Genomic DNA, 21,020 nt, shown 5'->3' with positions numbered 1-21,020 from the left:
CATACTGAAGATTGGTAAGTTTTCATGGGTTATGAAAGTTATAAGTTCATATAACTATTAAGTCTCATCGAGCAAAACACTGCTGTGTGATTTTTGAGGATGAGACCAAGCCCCCCCCACCTCAGTAATAGGACAGGTTATATAGTGTTATGTTATTTCAGGAGGTTATTTTAGCTAATTCTCAACTAGAAGTAAAAGCTTTGTTATTAAAAAAAAAAGCCTCAATTTATAATGTATAGTTGCCAATAGTAGGTATGTGTTACATGTGAGAGTGACAGAGGAGCTGGGTGCCATGTGCTAACCATACCATCAAACTACGTAGGAAATGGCAGTGCAGAGGTGTCCAAGGCAGAGACCTGGAACCACCTCCACATAGACAGTAAACATGATCTGCTGTATGCTGCAGCTGGGCCGAGAGTTCAACAGCTCCCTGCACATCAACATATTTCACAGAGTAGGACACATTGTCCTATGGCCACATTGCCAGAGGTGGTGGAACTCATACTACCAGCAGTGGTCCACACCATCCATTATAGCTATAAGTTATAAAGCAGTATTTCTTTGTAGTTTTTGTTCAGGAAAATAACAAAAGCAATACACAGAAATGACCTGACAGAATCAAATTGAATTGTATGTATAATCAAATAGGATGTATATATTCACTTAATTGAAGTTTAAGCATGCTTGTTTTTTGTAATTTGTTTTATATACATTCTGTACTGCTAAAGACTCACATATTTTAAAGAATTGAAAATATATTTTCACAAGAACCTGTACTGTATGTGCTGCCTAGGGAAAAAGTTATTGTCATTTGGAGGAAAGCAGCTCTGATCAAGCAAATAAAACATAAGCAACCTTAATGAATATAGTAAAAGGGTGTATTTTTAAAACAGTAATTTACTTTGAACCATACCTAAGTCTTCCTACACATTTCTGAAATAATTTTAGTTAATTTGCGGTTCAAGGTTAAGCTGTGCAATGCTGGCTTACAAAATTATTTACACCTTAGACTGTGGTACTGACAGCATCTGTGTTATCTCAGTGACATGTAAAAAACAATTTCCCAAAGGAGACTTTGGCATACATCTATCCTTGCTATTAATAATATATATTATTTGTATCATATACAGATATTCAGTAGAGATCTATTAGCTGCCTACATTAATTTTCAATATTCTTAATTGTAGCGTTCAGTCCAATATTATTAATGTCAGCGTAACTTCCCATAATTTTTCAAGAGGATGTTTCTTGTGAAATGTAGACTTGATCCTTTTTGGTTTTCTCTGTCATGATCTCTATATCTATCTAACGACTATCATTCAGAAAAAAAAAGAAGAAAAAAAAAGAAATCCAGAATCAAATAAGATGGGCAAATACAATAGCTTCTTAACTGGAAAGAGAAATGTGTATGCTCTTCTGCAGTTTGTTATTTTTAAAAGCAAGCTAAGCACTGGTCTGCTACAGCTTTGGAACCTGATATTTTTCTGTCACTTTTTAATACCTTCTTCAGGTGTTATCATGTATTATAAAAGAAAAGGCTACCTTTATATTTCCTGCTATTGTGCATATATGTTATTTGTACCCACCCCCCCAAAAAAAATAATAAAAAAATTAAAAAAATTGTTCAGTGTCTAATATTTGTATTTCTCTATTTTCTAAGCATAAACCACGTGCAGAATACATAAAAATTTCTCGTGACTACTGCACTCTTCTGAACATTATAACAATGTATGTGCAGTGCACAAATGTGGCATGTCCACTGGGGAGATCAATTCCCACTCCAAAGGGGAAAAAAATGTGATGCAGCTAAAGGAGTTGTTTGAATGAGGACTCCTCTGCCTTAACACAGAAATAACTGATGGCCAAATAGGTAAGGGCAGCTCTTCACAGATACAGAGAAATCACACTCTAACCAGACATGAGCACACACTGAAGCTATTTTAAGAGGAATCAACGTTGAAAGCATCTGTCTCAGGCTTAACAGTAATAAGCGTACAAGAATCTTGTGAATATCCCCAAATCAATTGTCCCCAAGCCCACAAAATTCAGTGATAGTGTTACATTAAAAGGAAAAAAAAAAAAACAAAAAACAAAAAAAACTAAGCTTTCTGTACTTCAACTTTGATCTAAATATTATGTAAAAAATCAGAGTAAATAAATTAATTTTACTGGACTGTACAAATTTCCTTCTCTTTTTCTACATTATTTATACCATATTAAAAATCATAACAATATAAAGATCATATTAAAGATTATTGCTTCATACAAAGATATGAAGCAATATTATCTTAACTACTTTCAAGCATCAAAATATATTAACTATACACCTTGAAAAAATGATGCTTTGATTAAAAGTATTGGAAGGGAATATTCACTGACAAAGCTCTTTTATATATTAATGATGTCATTATAATACCCAGCATTCATGTTTCAAAGTAAGGTATAAATTTTAAAGGACTGAAAAATTAAGTCACAGTTTGTCTAGGAAATTTGTTTTATAATTAGAAACTTAAGAAAAATTAATCTATTTCACTTTTTAAAATAAGTGATTCTAAATATCTACAAAAAAATAGACTTTTAGTAAAGGAACTTTGATGTAGACACTGGTGCAACATGACTGCAGTGTCTAGCTACTGACAGTAGATATATTCAAACAAGAAATCAGTTGCAAATATTTAACAATAATAATATTGGAATATCTTATCTATTGAGGCAGTCAATTCTCTGTTACTTCCCGTCTTTAAAAAATATTAGATATCTTATTAAACTATATTCTCTAGCTCAACCAGAAGTTTGCTGACTTGATTGAAATCAGGTAATAAAGTTACATGTTCTCAGTTATGCTGTAAGCCATGAAAATTGTTATATAGATTCCTTTTTGTCTTAAATTTTTTTCTTTTTTAAAAATCACTGATAGAATACCACTTAACTTTTTACAAGAAATAAGGAATTCACTTTCATTATTCCCTGAGCATTATGTCAGCTTTCATTGCAGAAGTTTTTCTTCATTTTTGCTTTAGAAGGAGTCATCCTTTACAACAGGTAGAGTGCCCATACAGAATTCTGTTGATTTGGGGGAATTACAAGCTGAAATCTGCTACACTTCATCCTTTTGTCTAACTGCCTAACTCATCACATTGGAATCAATTGAATGAATTGCAAGGTAAGATACTAATCAACAGGAGCTGGAATGGAAGAGTAAAACCCTCTGTGATAGCCTTTATCAGATTTCACTTCAGTGACTTTATTCCTTATAAACATGCAGGAATTTACTAAAATTTAAACATATATATACACGTTTTGAATTTTATATTTTACTGCCAGTATCAAAATGCATATATCCTGAAGTCTGAGAGGTAGATTAAAGTTTATATTTGCAATGTTGTTTACAACATTTTTGTTACTAAAAAGACAGTTTATTTGTATAATTAATCAGTTGCATTATCCCCAAGGATATTTTTTTTTCCACGAAGATAATTTTTGTTGTTTAGAAGTAATGAAAACATTTTGCCAAGATTTTCTGGTGTGATTGATAGTCTTCGATGAATACTGTTGAAGGCTTTTTGTTTGAGTGGTGCCTTGAGCTCTTTATTCAATTTTATTTCATGGGATCTGTAACATTGCTTTAATTCTCCACTAGTAACAGGTGTTTCCTCTATAGGAAACCATTAGCTCCATATTTTTAAACAATGCGGATCTGATTTTGATTTCAGGCCTTTTTTAATCTCTCTATATATAGAGAGAGATAAAACCTTTAATAATTCAAAAATAAACTTTACATCTTAAGACTACTAGTGGAACACTAAGGGCTTCATTCATTAAACAGGCTTCTAAGCCAATTCCTAAGCCAATGAGCTTTCTCAAAATAATTTGCATATTTTTGATGTTTTAACTCTTCTCTGAAAATGCAGGTAGAAAGTTTTTTTTTTATTTGCTTGTTTTTTTCTTTTTTTCCCCGTGTGCATTCATTGTGCTCATACAAGTGAAACACAGGGAAAGGTAGCTACTTTGGTTTCAATGATCAGTCTGAAAATATGGGAAGGGATTAAACCTTACCTAGAGGATATGGAATTAAAGAAGAAGAAGAAGAAGAGAAGAGAAGGAAATGTTATAACTATGTGACGTTAAATCCAGCTATGACTAGTTAGCAGGGATTCTAATACTGCTCTGAAGGGGTAGCTTTACTCTGCTCTGATAACTCAAAGAACATGGGGCTAGCAATCAAATCTGTGGAGAGGGGGATTAGCAAAGCTACCATTTAAAAAAAAAAAAAAACAAACATCAAATAGGCATTAGCAAAATTCAGCTGGAAAAGAATAACTGAAATATGAATGGGAGGATAATATAATATACATATTATAGGTATCTATATAAATACATGTGTTTATGCCTGTGTATGTAGAAAGACATATAAACACACATGTATAGACTATCAAAGACTAACAGAAAATGAAAAGATAGGGAAGCACCACCTTTATAAAACATAACATTAGTCATATGAGTGTGATTATTGTCTATTATTGTCTAGATTATTATCTAGAGCTATTACATATATTACTATTGACTGGATTATGAGTAGCCCAATTGATAAAGAAAATATCAGTTAGCTGCTTATATCACTAAGAATTCTGGATTAGCTTTATTTTCTACAAGTTGCCAATATATTCAAGAATGATTTGGCCACTGCAGCTTCCTCACTGATGCTATGCTGGTGATGAGTATACAAACCCCAAATGCAGCTATTTAACTAACAGTGGAATGGAAATACCCCATGGTAGTTATGCGGTCATGTCCAGATGTCACCGGTGAAGGCCTAAAGGTGGTTTAAATGGAAAAATGACACTTTAGAGTGAAAAAATTTTCTGGATGAAGAACAAATAGCCATTTGAACCGTAAGAACCTAGCTCAGAAATCTACAAATATATCTGTTGTAGCACTGACTTGACTCCTTAAGAGATATGGTTTTCTTACTGTATCAGAAGAAAACTAAAATAAAAAAATAAAAAATAGAGGAACATGCCTTTAATCAATCTTTAACATTTGTTGCTTTGTAAAGCAATGAAAAGAAAGGCTGAAAAGGTAAGAACAGAATTCTAAACATTCGATTAATACAAATGACAATTTTAAATCTAAACAGGTTTAAACAAACTAATTATTCCCAGAAGAGTGGATACTTTCTCATGCACTGTTAGTATTAGATAAAAGCCTAATACCATTCCTTCTACCTGTTAATCTGCCCATTTAAGACTGCTTGTTATAAACATGCACTTCTTTCTCTATAATACATGAACTGAATTACCAAGTGCAGTAGTAAGAATAGGCACCTACATGAAACAGGACAGTTTTTACAGACAAAGCATCAGAGCATTAACATTTTGCTTCTGCAGAGTGATAATTGATCCTGGCATCATTAGCTGAGTTTTCCTTCATGTTTCATCAAAGATGTAAAATATGGTAAAATAATTATTAAGTTGCTATATGAGTGATGTTTATTTGAGTTCTTACTCACACAATTAGAAAGAATGTAAATAGGTTGTCACTAAAACTGCACTAACAGGCAGCTGTGGGGAAAACAAATTATACACAGAACCAATTTATCAAGGCTCTGTATATGAACAAATGTTATCTAAGCCCTTTTATTGATTAAATTCTTTAAATAATTTTATTTACCTTTATGCAAACTATTAATCTACTTTTCTGGTTGAAAAAAACAGTAAATGTGTGAATCATCCTGAAAATTCAAATTGACTTTGTTCCATCTGTTTTGGCAAATTTGGCAAATTATTTCTTGTATTTTCTATGTAAGTAGATGCTTACCAATTTTTTTGGTTCTGAAAGTTCTTTTCATTTTCTCCTCTTTGCAAAAGAATCCTTTCTCCTTCCTTGTTGTTAAAAGGAGCATACAATGAGACAGAGAAGACAGATGGCTGAAGTAGGGGAAATTACAATTACACTAAACCAGGCATTTAAATCTACTTTTCCATATTTTGTTTTAGAGACACATTCTTATCACTTTCAATAATGCATTTTCAGCCAGCTCTAAGAGTGACCCTTGGACCTGGAATAGAACATGGTATTTTGCTAAACCTCCTCCAAACTAGGTGTACTGAAAAAAAATTAAAAATAAAAAAATAAAAATAATAAATAATAATAATAAATAATAATAACAATAATTAAAAAAAAAAAAAAACAGGACTAGCACCAGGGACACAGGTGTCAAAGTTTTCCAAGCTGTAGGTAGAAACCCTCTGCTGACATCTGCTTCACTCCATAGTCACGGATGGAGTTTCCTGAACCCCTGACTCCTGCCACTAGACGTAGGCAGAGGCACATCAGTCTTAGTAGCTCAGTGCTTCTCCTCCAGTGGCCGCAACGTGCTTCCTGCCTTTTCTAAAAAAACACGCCACCCCATAGGCAATCCTAGGACACATCTGGGCAGGGATGGCTTCTGCTACCCTCTAAAACAGGAAGTAACCCTCACATCAGGATGGGTCTCACCCTCCTGCCTGGCCCAAGGGGCTCCGGCTGTGTCCCATTTGCCAGAAGGGTATCTTCTGTACCTGAGTGGCACCAGTCGCACACTCCCCACTCATGCTCAGTTGTGAATTGTTTTACCTGACAGGGGCCCATATTTGCAAAATGTTTCCTTTGTCATTCTTCACTGGAAACAGGCTAGGGTTCAGGTGACCCTTTTGTAATTGAGTATCACAATCATATAATACAGAGTCTCAGTCTTGTCAGACAAATAATCCTAAGGCTATATTTTAAACACTAAACAAGTACAGAAAAGGGGATCTCCTCCTACTACTACTAAAACAGAAGCTGCATTTAGTTTCTTTTCCTTTTTTTTTTTGTTTGTATTTGTTTTTGTTTCAGTGTGTGATAACCAACACTGGAAATAACTGGAAATAACTAATGACTGAATCAAGCCTTTCGGTCAGGCAGGACTGCTTTAATTAATCTTATCAGGCTTAACCATAAACTGTGTGGCAAGATACTCATCTGTGTTAAGGAGGCGGCACTTTGTCATGCACATGAACAGAAATAAAAAGGACCTGAGGCGGTGGGAGGAATCCCATACGATTTTTTTACAAATTTCTGAGACCTTCGAAGTCTAAAGACCTAAATGAAGACCTTAAGATCTTCATGGTCACTGTTTTGAACGTAAGCATTTGCATTCTGACCTTTGCTTTTTGCACCAACTCCCATCATTGCTGTAAATGAGGCTATTAAGCTCTTTGGATCACATGACATAGATGTGGACTTTTGGCACCTGAAGAGCAACTATATCCAACCAACCCAACATCAGTTTCTATTAATCTTCCTCTGTGCATAAGATCCTTTTAGTTTATTTCTTATACAGAACAAACACAGAAGTACTTCAGTGATGGAAAGGGAGTTTAAGGAGTATTAGGTAAAAGTAGTGTTTTCACACAAAAGATCATTTGATACTATTTGTAGCTATTCCAAAATTCATGAGGTCTTCACATTGATTTTAATTGCTCTAAACCAAGATTACAGAACCACAAAAAGTGGCCATAGGAAAAATCAACTTTAGTCAAAAAAAACTTTATATATAACTAAACAACTTTGTGGGAAAATATTGTTAAACACATTTTGACCTTTTAATATTTTTTCCATTCCTTGATTATCATTTTCTATTTTCCTCTGTTAAAGAAGATGCAAAAAGAAAAAAAAATGAAAAAAAATCTTATTTAAATTACTCTTGATGTCAGGGAATAAAAATAATTGAGTAGTCTAAGAATGATCACCTACATGCCTGATCAAGTTATTCAGAAGCTATTAATGTCTCTGTTGCAAAGTAATGTAATTACCTCCTTTTTCCTTGTTCTGCAACTCCTTATTTTAGTCAAACCTATTTGACTGGTTCTTGTTTCTGTTTAGATGGATAGCTTCAAGGCAAATAATATTTAAATACCAGGTGACAAGACAGATTTGTTCATCATGCATGACAAAGTTAACTTTCTAAGTTCAGCACCTTAACAAACTGGTTTAAAAGTCAGGTAGTGGACAGACAGTGCTGTGTCTGTATGAAGTCCACATGAAAATCCCCCAGCTTGCATATCATAAAATGAATTTCATTAAGTATTTAAACTGTTAACACTATCAGTGATTTTGACTTGATTAGATTAAGAAGTGCTCTTCAGTTGGCTGCTGGCAAAGTCTGTTCAGCCTAACAACTTCTGTTTGCAGTACGAACCCCCCAAGTAAAAAGGGCTTCTGGTCTCCACAAAACTTGAACCTGAAGTAAAAATAGTTTCATTGCCATGATGAACTAATCCCAAAATACATCCTCATTTTCTATATATAAAACTGATCTTTTAAAACTTTAATGCTATGTCAACACACATATCCCTTAGTATGCAGCACTAATATCATTTTAATAAAAGTAATTGTTCCCTGGTGCAACCTTATAGAAGTCAATAGAACATAAGGGACATATTTGGCCTCTTATGTCTTATCAAGCCAATGAGCTAGGCAAATTCTGATACGGCTAAAGGAACTTAATGTCCAATTAAGAGCTCAGTAAGAAGAGTGAGTCATAACTCATCAGGTCTTTTATGGCTGGAAACACACTAGCCCATTCAGATCAGAGCTACCTATGGGCAAATCTCATAAAAACAGATGTTTGTACTCTCATTTTTTCATTCATATTGTAACCACTGTGAAACATGACCTTTTAGTGATAGTTAAATGGAGAATCGTTGCATTTCTCTTTCACCTCTTTCCTTTTCTTTCTGAACCAAAAGCATTTGCAGGTAGTTACACATGCAAGCAAGCAAGTTAAATCATATTATATTTTTTGTGCATTTTATTACTTTGTAGTACTGAAAAGGAGGCAACAGCCTAAATTTTTTCTCAGATTACTTTAAAGAGAGTGAACACTTCCTGAATAACATCTAGCAACATTATGCAAATGTGCACATATTTTATACACCATTCATTCAACACACAGTCACAGGATACTATTTAAAAAGAGAAACTACAACAAGTAAAAGAGGGGAAAATGTTCTGAAGATACTAATCATGAAAGCGAGAGAATGATTAATGTGAAAGCTTTCACAGATGTATAAAAACTCCAGTGGGAAAGGATTCATAAAAATCAAGGAGAAACAATCCCAAGATCAAACTGGTGTCATAAACATAGTTATGAAGTAATGCCTCAGAGATTTTTTGAAAACAAGGAGGGCAGCTTTAAATTGTATTAAAAAAATGGGTAACAAGTTTTAGATTATTAAAGTGACCAGACATGAGGTAGGCTGGCTACCTGATATGTCTGGATGAAGTATTACAAACCACTAAAGTTCAGAGAAAAAAGATTTGGATAGATCATGAAAATGGGAATTACATTAGTCAAGATGAAAAATGACTAATTCTTTTATATATATATATTTTTTAAAATCAGACTGGCAATCATAAGTGGCTGACATGTGGGGAGTATACCATTATTCATACTTCAAAATCTTAGTGAACTATTAGATAGATGTTAAGCTTATATAGTTTCACCAGACTTAGCAAAATCCTATTCTATTATCACAGTGTCTAGAACATTGTCAATCATTAGAAGACCTTTTGATTTATTTTGAAAAGGAACTAAGTCTAATAATCATAATTCTGCTATAATGTACTTCCCTATGCTTTCTAATATACATTTTATAAAACTAAGACTGTTATATTTCATAAGAATGTTATATTTCAGATATTTTATCTGAGATTGTTATGCAATATGAAACATACACAATGTTAATACGTCCTTTAAGACATCATAACTTTACTTCACAATATCTACATTTTAAAAGCTTTAGCTCCATTGCATTGCACTACAAATTGTTCATATTAACCTGTTACCAAGCTAAATAACGTGAACAAGTGCTATTACACCTTTGTTTCCATTTGCACTCTAAACAAGATTTTCATCTACCTGATATTAAAAATACCAATACTTATAAGAAAAGAGGATTTCTTCCAAGTTCTAGTATTGCTAAACATTTCTTTTTGGTTTGACATACTGCACTGCAAATGATGTTCAATTTAAAGTTCTGAATTATTCTTTGATAAATCATATAAAAATCATACAAATTTGAAAGCAAAACAACAACCCAACCACTCCTAGGAAAACAATGCCCCAGAATGTAGATTTGGAAAACAAACAAACAAAAACCACAACAACAACAAACAAGCAAACAAAAAAAAAATCCAATCTAGTAAAACAGAGGTGAACTGGAATCCACCCCTTTGATTAAAGTCATCTACAAATTAATTAGTACTGCTAGTCATCTTCTAACTGCACCTCCACAGGACAATTGCTCTCATCAAAGATAGTTTCATAGCATTTAAGATATGTGAAGCAAAACACTCTCAAAGTATCAAAGGAATCATTTTACATAGAGTGATGGAGATCCCTAGTTTTAGAATTTGGGGCTGCTACATTGGCCATCTAATAGAACTCAAAACACATAAGCATGCTAGCACCTTCATGAACCAGCAATGGTATCTTGATAAAGAGAGCATGACAGCACTGACTACTATCACTGAAAATATAACAATGTACAGTTAGGCTCTGGTGAGTTTAATAATCTTGCTATATTGTTTTTTGTTTTGTTTTGTTTTGTTTTTTGGGGGGGTAGGGGGGGATTAATTTTCTTAAAGAAAGCAAGAAGCAGTGTAACAGATGTTATTTCCACATAAGCCGTTCTCCTGAATCTGTTATAGTCTTCCCCTGCAACACTTTTAGTCCATCTGCTCACTTAAATACAATAGGCCACTTATTTAGAAAGTAGGAGGAAAAAAAAAAAAGCTGTTTCAGAAAAGAAAATGTAAACCAGTCCTATCAGCACATTATGAGATTTACTCTGTTGTTTTTAGAAGGAAAGAGGAGGCAATTTACTGTAAAGTGTTTAAAAACAGTAGCTTCAAGAATTTAAGTGGTCTAAAAACACCTATTTTGAGGGCACAGGGAGCTAAATTAAGACCGTATTGCAAATATATGTGATGATGTCTAGTAAGGAATTTAAAATATAGCAGAAAAGAAATCAAGGAGTAATATTCAGGGTTATAGCACGAAACAGCTACTCAAGTCTGCTGCAGGTGGAAATGGGAAACAAGAACAGCAATTTGAAAGGGCTGTCTCATTCCACTTTCACTTTTCTCTTACTATCTTTTCTGTGATGGTGTTTTTATATTTTTGTATGTCTTTAATTTTGACAGACTTAGAAAGGATTGCTAAATCAGAGACAGCATAAAGAAATTTAAAAAATAGAACAGAGTGAACTATCGTCTGATACAAAACTATTACTATGCCATAAAAAAGTTATAGTATCAGTTTCAAGAATATCATATCTTTACAACTGCTTTCATATATGAACTCTCAAATGAATGTAAAAATGTATCCAAAATGTATCACAAAAATTTCTGCACCCATTTTTTTATTTTTAACAATAAAATCATTTTAAAATTAATAAATTGAAAAATATTAGAATTTGTTCAAATTGGAAAAAAACTACAAATAAAGATATTTTACACAAGTCTGCAAAGTTCTGTCTAACAAATAATTTTATTAGTATACAAGTACATTTTTGGAGATGGGCAAACCATAGCACAAGGTGAAAGGCTGCATCAGGCAGAATATATGGACTACATGTAATGGAAATCTTCAAAATACTATAACCAGAGATCTTGTATTACATCTGTCTCACTACACTATTGAAAAGTCCTGTCTATGAACACACAAGCATACCCACAAAGCTAAGTATCAGGGGGACACTGACTTAACTGTAAACAGATGTGCTGAAGACTGTTTTCGGACCAAGTTTATTTGTAGGTCTTTCTTTGCTAGCTGTTTGAAACTGTTTTCCTTGTTTATTTTGCTTTTATAAATACGTAAGTAGGAACAGCTTTAAAAAGTGCTTTTAAAGAATCAGAAAGTAAAATGGCTCTCTTGACAGTATTGCCTCCAATAACTATATGATTTGTTGTTATACTTCACCATCCATTTGGTAAAAAATGAGATTACTGTCTTTCTTCCTTTCAGAAATACATTTCATATAAGTGAGGGTTCTCCTTCACTGTTTAAAAGGCATAATAATAATAAAGTAACAAAAATACAGAGGAAAATCTACTCTTAACCAAAAGGGGAAAAAAAAAAAGTTCTTGACTTTATATATCACAAGGGAGGAAAGGCATAATTCTTTTGCATATTTTGCATATTTTATGCATTGGTTCTCAGAAGTATTCATTTTTAAGTATAGAGGCATAGTGGTCTCAACTCAAGACAGTTTTGAACTTGAGCCTGGGGTACCAGTCAAAGAGAACACAGGTACTTTACTAATACCTTTTGCACTGAGAAAGTAACTCAAACAATACTCCAACATTACTCGCCACTGAACATTACTTGAAAAATTACTTCCTCAGAAGTAACACACAGAAAATATAATTATTCACTACTCCAAGTTACGAAATACTGGAAATGCCATGAAAACTGATTTTTAGTTTCTTACTGGAAAGAGAGGTAAACAACAAATGTTTCCCCCCAAAAAAAGTAGACTCTGATACATGAGAAACACAATACAAGCCTTGCTGACAAGTAAAACCAAGGAAAGTAAGATTTTTCAGTCTCAGAATCTCTGCCTTTCTCACTTTTTTTTTTTTTTAAATCATCAAGTAAGTCTTATATTAGGAGAATTTGTTTTAGTGATGTTATAAGCAACATCACACACACACTTTTTACCCTTCAGATTCAGCTGCAACATTTACACCTCTGGTTCACAATAAATTATTTTTTAATGTTTCTTTTGTATGCAAAACTAATTAGCTCAGCGAATAATTTTGTAACAAGAAAGATATGTTGAGCATTTACTAAATCTTCACACTAAATTCACCATAAACTCGCTCTTCATTTTGTGAGCTCACAAGATATATGTATTTTGAGAAGCGACCAAAAACTGACTAGAACTGTCTCTGTGTATGTTTTCACTGCAGGGCTGCGTATTTGAAAAGAAAAAAAATAAATCTCTATTTCATATTAGAACAACAACATCAACAAATAAGTATATATTGCGTATCTTATAGTACACCTGACAAACCAAACTACTCTATTCAGATTCCATGTTAAAGAGGAGAGGCTTTTTAATTCTTGTTTTCCATAAGCCACACAAGCTACATTTCCAGAGTACTATTTTATACTGTACTGTCATACTAGCTCTACTATCATTTATAAAACAAAAGATGAAGTCTTTGAATTGCAGAGAATATTAATGGCTTTTTTTTTCTTTTTTGCTTTACATTATTGCAGACATCAAGCATATTAACAAAAAGCAAATTACAAAGAAAGAAAAAAATGCTATTTCTGAAGTGGAAACAATGAGATGTATGGCTTTTTTCCTGGTTGGATCTCTAAGAATAGCTTGCTACGGAGCAACAAGTGTTTTCATGTGGACAGTTTAGTTGACTGATAAACAATTTGGGGCAAAACCTATTTTTCAAAGCAGGTTACAAATATAGGAAAAAACTAGCCAGTAGATATTCTGTAGCTGAGAGAGGAAATCATAAGTCTAGAAAGACGCAAATGATGCTATTTCATTTTTTCTTACAAACAGACTGTATGATTTATAAGTTTTCAGAAGTAAGATTTATAGTCTCTTTGAAGTCAGCCTATAAATAACGAGAACAAATGGAGCCTAGGAAGGAGTAGCAGGTGTGAAGGAGAACACAGGGGTGGGCCTGGACACAGGCACTCTGGATGGATGGCTAACTTGTGTTTTACTGAAAGAGTTCAAGGGAATTTGAAGACTAGAAAAGGCAAGGCAGATAGAAATTGTGAAGAATCTGCCAAATGAAGTGAAAGAAAGGCTCAGATCAGATGGGGGACGCTCACAACAAGGTAACTGAGGCATTTCAGGAACATTGCACAAATCCATGCAGTTGGACCTCCATGGGGAATGTCCCATCCTGTCTCCCCTCTTCTTGGAGGGCAAGCTTCTCCTCCTTCAAGGGAAGAAGTCATACCAGGTTTGGCTCTCCTCAACAGAAATTAGAGTGTTTGGAGACAGCAACCTCTGGTGCAAAAGTGACTGCTTTCATGCAAGAACAACTTCCCCTGTGAAATCGGTGATTCTGGCACCTATACTGAGAAAGCACTCTCCCTTGGTCAATGGGCCCTCCTACATGCACACACACATTTCCTCTGAGGAAATCTAGTAGTTGTCTACCTCACCATAAGGAAGACCTTCAACCTACACAAACTTAACTCGTAAAAATAAAAAAATCAACCACACCCCCCGACATCTGTTTCTTATACAGGACACGTAATCAGAGAACAAATCAACACTCATGGATGGGCATTCACACATGCTTGCACAGGAAAATCATGCCCTTGCTGTTTCAGAATTATTTTGATAGGAAGACATGATGCAACTTCATTTTAAATTGCAAGCTGTTGTTCCAGACTGTTGGAAAATGGAGCTTGCAGCATCAACTGTTTGTTTTACATCCAGTATCTCAGAACAAATTGCATAACCTGAAATTTAATGCTAATTAAAAGAACTGGTTTCTACTGTGATTGCTCTATTTTTTGTCATTAAAATAGCTCGTTATGTAGCTTCCAATACATACCTATTTACTGAGTTACCAACTCAGTATAGTTTTACAACAGGTTTAGTTTCCACTGATTCAGTCCAAAAGCCTGGCTATACAGAAATAGAGACAAGAAGTAAGAGTTATAATCTTGTCTATGATATGCAGACTTACATAGGCAAGAAATCTTAAGCTGCTTATGTGATACCAGTTATAAAGATCACAACAAAAGATTTAATCTTTAACACTATCTGTGTCATTCAAATAAATGAGCCAGCTGCATATTCCGCACTAGCTTACCTGAAGGACTGAGTATACAGGCATGGGAATCTTCAGTGACGTCTTGAAATATCAGCGCTCATTGGCTCCTAATCATGTCTGGGAAACTCTGTCCTCCTCAGCAAACAGACTGCTCACTCAAAAATGTGATTCCAATATTCAGCAAAAGGAACATAAATGGACTGCATTTTTTGTCCAGCTAAGAAGCATGGTTGTTGTTTACCTACTTACTCAATTCATCCAGTTCAATTCTATATAACTCTTCAGGGAATTAAAATACCCACTAATACCAGTTGCTGAACCTAGTTCTTAATGGTCAGTAATCTGAATGCCTAAAGTCAATAAGAAATATTTGGAAGGATTTAGCTGGAATTAGGTTAATTCAACTGAAGTTTGATTCATTTCTTTTAAATGTCTTAAAATCATCCCACACGAAAAACATCATTGCAGATTGAAATGACGTCATTTAAGTATATAAATGTGCAGATTCAAGCTGGAATGAAAAGCTCTTTAATTAAAAGCAGTCAACTTTTAGTTCCTGATAGATAGTGAATGTTACAGTGTTTTCCTCTGTCCTTAATGGACTCTTCTTTCTTTGCGGCTATTAAATGTGTCATTTTAGGGGTTTATACCCACAAGATGATTTTTAGGGCTTAAAGTATCAGTCTTCAAGTGGAAGGTAACATCACTGTGTCACAGCTTAGAGAAGTGCTTCTTCTCTTTCACCATGTTTGTCATGGGAACCCTTCCTACAGATACCTGTCCTTCCTCCATACTTATATCTGAATATTAATGCAGATTTCTTTCACAATCTCCGAAATTTTTTCTTTCAATTTCAAGGCTCAGTTATTTCAATTAGTAACACATCATATCACTAAGTAGTATAGTGTTTCCAGAAGTCAAGTTCACAAGACCCTGCTGGTCTGACTTGCAATGTGTGCTTTGCTGCTTATTCAGTCTTGCCATCAAGTGTCTGTCTTCCAGCTACAGCAGCAAGCAATATTTGTGAATGAAGCTCCTTTCCACATGCTGCATCTGCCGTACTTCTTACCACTAGGCTTTTCACAACAAAATCACAGATGAGATTATTTGGTTTCTTATGCTCTTCAGATCTGCATAGATGATGTATCACATTAAGCTGGTTCTGACCTTTATAGAGCACTGCTTGACCTCGGTTTGCAGTTTTGCGTGGCAGAGAAGTGCCAAGGGACGTATGAGAGACTAGGAACTTACTCTATAAAAACATGAGTTCTTAAATAAGTAATTTTTAGGTTTCTGCTGCAGCAATAGAAAATAGCATTGCACAGGAGAAAGCAAAACTCTTTTCTCCTACTTCAGCAATTTTCAACTGACACAAAGGATTTCATTTTCTGCCTTGTTTACCTAAAATGTTTAGTGCTTTTGGAAGCGATATATAAATTAAATGTATTCTGCTGTTAGGACAAGAGAAAAATTTAATATCATATGCAAATAAGGAACTGGACACACATCTGAAGCCTCAGGCCTCAAGACATGAGAAAATGAGGAACCCCTTAGCTATTTCAACAAAAGCTTATCTCAACTTATAATTATTTTTGATCCAGAATTATTTCTAGTATGCCTATTCATACAATGCCTATTCACAAACACATCACAGAAACAGTATACTGACATTATTCCTGCACTGTTTTCTCTTCCTATGGCAACTGACAAACTCCAAGGGTTCTGGCTTCATATGGCTCAGACTGGTCAAAATATGAAAAATTCATTTCAGTCCTGGATTTTCATGAGATATTTAAATAATAAATTGAACTTAAACAGTCATCTGAACTTTAATATAAAAAGATTAATCTGTCTCCTGTAGGAACCATTAAAACTATATGCTATGTTAGTATTAAGAAAATCATTGTCGGATATAATAAAAATAAGCTGGACTACCAAGTCCCTTACAAATATATAATTAATTTGACTCTTAAAAGGGAAGAGGAGGCCTGTTAATTGAAATGAAGGGGTTTTAAATTATTTGAAAGTTGGGAGGCAAAAGTGAGATGAGCCAACAGAGATTTGCAGAGAACATATCACGTTAAAATTGGCTTCAGCAACAGGGTAACCACCTATGTAGTTAGGCAGAAGCAATAGGCATCATGTATCTTGTCTTTAAAACAAGACATTATTTCATCTTACAATCTTTTAAGCTAGGAAAACACAGTCTAGATTAAATTGCTATAAACAGGGTGCAACAGTGGTTGGATAGTACCTCACAGAAGACTTGTCAACTGTTCTCTGTCAAAATGGAAGTAAATATCTAATGGCTCCCCACAGGGCTTTGTCTTTCATACGGCTCCATTCAATCTTTAATTAATGAAAGAAGAGAGGAGAGGAGAGACTAAGCTTCTGTGGAAAATCACAGAAAACACAAAGATGGGAAGGACTATGTTGAAAGTTGGGACTAACAATCTAAGAGAGTTCAACCAAGTAGAGAAATAGTCTGGGAGTAATTCAGAAGGTACAGGTACAGATTACTGAGAAACAATCAGCTGTAGATGTATTGAGCAGGGAACAACCAAGTAGACAGCACTCCTTCAGGAAAGGATCTTGAAGTTAGGGGGTATTGCATGCTCAAGAAGAATCAGCAGTGCCATGCATTCACAGGACAGGCAGGCATCACAGCGGGATGTATACGTACACGTCTATCCCAAAGAATGCATGAAGCAATCCTCCTGCTCTACTAAGTGCTGGCAGGGCCTCATCAGATGCCAGGAGAGAACACAAAGGAGCATCAGAGGTGCCAAGAGGGTGACCTGCAAGGCAGCTTTGAAACAATCAGTGTTTCCTTCTCTAGAGAAAGGTGGGAAGAAAAGAGTACCAGGGAAAACTATGTAACATTACATATCAGGTGTGTGAGATACTTTACTAAAATGAAAGAAATTATCATTTCCCCATATGCTACAGAAAAAAAAAAGTTTAGATGATTGGAATAAGAAAGATTTTTATTAAATGGTTACAATAGTGAGAAAACAGTCTACTGAACTTTTTAGTAAGTTGCTCAAACCTCTGTTAAAAAAAAAAATAATATCCCACATGGAAGAAAGAAAGGTTAACTTCTGGAGGTCCCTCACAACGAGACGTTTCTCAGCTAGTATAACAGTACACATGCACATACCAACTAAGGTTTGTCCATATCAACATCTATACTTCATTATTAAAAATAAATCTTTTTCAAAGGATTGGATAAGCACCTGAAATAGCAGCACGGAACAATGCAAAAGTTTTCATATCACTAGTTAATATGACACCAGCCAGACAGGACTGATTCTCATTATAAACGCTTCTTACAATACAGATACTGATGGATATGAAAAACCTCAGTATTATGAGCATGTAGTTATGCAAAATTACATTCTTTATTCCTTTCATTTATTTGCTAATTGTTAAAATAATATGGTAAAAAGGACAGTAAGAGTAGGCATGAGTATTTAGCTGGGTATTTAACCTCAAAGACTGTGTAAATAGGTGTATTGTAAATATTTAAAGTTCTATGACTAAGCCTCACATTAATCCTTATTAACAGACTTTGTGCGTGCAGACGAGAATATTACCCATGCTCCTTCCCTAAGCAACGTCCTGTGAGTAATGATGTTGATAAGCCCAACCTCTGAAAAAACAGCGTATAATCTTCTTCTGTTTGCTTCTGTGGTGTTGGGTCACTGGGTTACTTGCTTTAAGCTGAAGTGATACTTTATTTATAAACGCTATGTACATATCCTTTCATAGGTGCTGCAAATTGAGGGATACAAAGTATTGAAGAATACTGTGTATTATAGGTTTACAATAAATATCTCAGGTGGTTAGAAGGGACAGATCCCATAATAATTGCCACAGATGTATAGATGTGGTTTTCCTATGTTTTTTTTTTATTATTATTTTTTATTTTTAAATATGCAAATGGAAACTCATATTTTAAAGATCTTAAATTTTCTTCTGCCCGAACATGAAAGATTTAGCTGTTTGTAAAATTCTTACATTTTATAGGATTCATTTTCCTGGAGGAATTCTGAATTTTATTGCTTAGATCATGGAGTTATAGCTGCATTCTTTTATTTTGTCTATAAATAAAGTGCATACATTTTGTTTTCCGTGTAAAACATTTTCTTGTGACAAAGACAAATGTGATGGTTAGCTGAGTCTCTCTTAAGTAAATACACCTCTAATATTCATATGAGCTCTATCGAGATATTGAAAAACAGCGTTGTGCCACATGCTTATGTTACTGCTGAGACATCAAAGTCTTTAATCTTTTTTCCGCCTATTGTGTCAAGTGCTAAAGAAAAACCTCATGTAAAAGCAGGCCAACAGATTAGCTGAAGGAATAGCACCTACAAAGGTGAGTCGCAGCAGTGGTGCAGTATGAGCTGGTAACGCACAATTCCTGTTTTAATGCATATAAGCTCTATTTAGTGACTTGACTTATTTAACATAACAGATACACAGTTAGTGAAACTTTTCAGAAGGTAGCTTTAAGAAACCAGAATATACCGAGGTAAATTATTTTTCAGCACAATCTAACTTGCAAATGAGCAAGTGATCATGAAGTCTATATCATGGATTCCTTCTGATCTTGGATTAACAAAAGAACAGGTTATTTAGCAGACTCAAATTCCCTACCTCCTCTGCTTATTATGAGCATTCAAGCTCATAATAAAGGCATCTGACAAGCACTTGCCCTTCGTGCATCATGCATTATCCACAGACCTCTTAAATCTCCTTTACTGTGTGAGTCTCTGAGAATTGCCTTTTGTCTCAAGTGCTCAGAGGACAGACCTGCTCCTCTCCTGCTTGTTGCTTCCGGTGACTGACACTTCTGCCTGGGCAAACCCAGGTGTCATCCATGAAACAACATGCTAAGGAGGTCTCAACTACTGAAAGGAAGGCAAGCTGAGAGGTTTGTGCTGAGTAAGAAGGACTACATTTTAGTTATCAGCATTTCAACGCCGTGATACTATCATCATACTTCGATTAGCAATATTTGCCACTGGATAACTATCCGACCCACACATAAAAATGCACCAAGATCAGCGAGTAAAATGAACTGTGAAGGTCAATTATGTTAATTTTCAACCTATTGGGTCAATCCATCCCTACACGTAAGAAAAAGGGGATTATAGGTAGACTGAAAATCCAGAGAGTTTGCTGTGATATGCAACAGAATATCTCTTTAAGATGCCTTGCTTTGATTTCACTGGCAAAATAACTGCTCAATATTTGCTAATAGATGTTTAATTAAAACAATTTGATCTATGAAGCGTGAGGGTTTCCAATAGGAATAAGACTAATATACATAAAATCGGCATATTTAGAAACCAACCTATTTTGGAGTTCTTTTTTAAATAGTAAGCCTATAAATACATACTTTCTGAGAGTTCAGTGATTTCTAATTTTAAAAATACGTTTGTTCCAAAATTTACTAAGGCATTTTTGCTGTATGAATCCCAGAGTTTGCCTGCCAAAAAAGACAGGTTGTCATTTTTTTTAAGTTTCACGTTAGCATCAAAATATGTTTTCACAAACTCTGTAAAAAATAAGGCATCTTGTGCTCTCAGTCGTGCTATGTATTTGCACTATTTCTTGGTGCAACTTGATTAGCTTCACATAATATTCCTGATACCAGAATAAATGTCTCATTCAAATCAGAGTGAAGTCAATGGAAGTCCTTCAGTTACCTTCATTGAACCTTACATTTGTTGGGGATGAGTCAACTGAATGATATTAATTTATGCAAACAATAAGAATGAAGGCAAGAACAAGTGCTGACTTGTGTATTATATATCATTTATGCTGAGAGTAAGATTAGCAAGGCAACAAGGGTAATAGAGAAAAAAATACTAGATAGCTGGGTAGCAAAATAAGTAGATTATACTGTCCACATAAAAGAATGCCATATCAAGTTAGTTGTAATGCTTAATATATCACAGAAGAGCTTTATTATCAGGAGTGATTTCAGTATGACCTACTTGTGACAAAGGTATCATTGTTCCAATAATAAAAAAATAATCTGACATTTTCTTAAACAATATTTAACAAGTGTAGGTCATAACTTTTTAATGCAAGTAGTCCAGCATGCTGGACTCATATCTCATCCTAACAACAGTGAGAAATGGATAAAAACTTAA

The sequence above is a fragment of the Cygnus atratus genome, chromosome 4 (assembly GCF_013377495.2).
Source record: "Cygnus atratus isolate AKBS03 ecotype Queensland, Australia chromosome 4, CAtr_DNAZoo_HiC_assembly, whole genome shotgun sequence".
In the NCBI taxonomy this organism is placed as follows: Eukaryota; Metazoa; Chordata; class Aves; order Anseriformes; family Anatidae; genus Cygnus; species Cygnus atratus.
The sequence above is the reverse complement of the archived record's forward strand: the minus strand, read 5'-3'. Positions refer to the sequence as shown.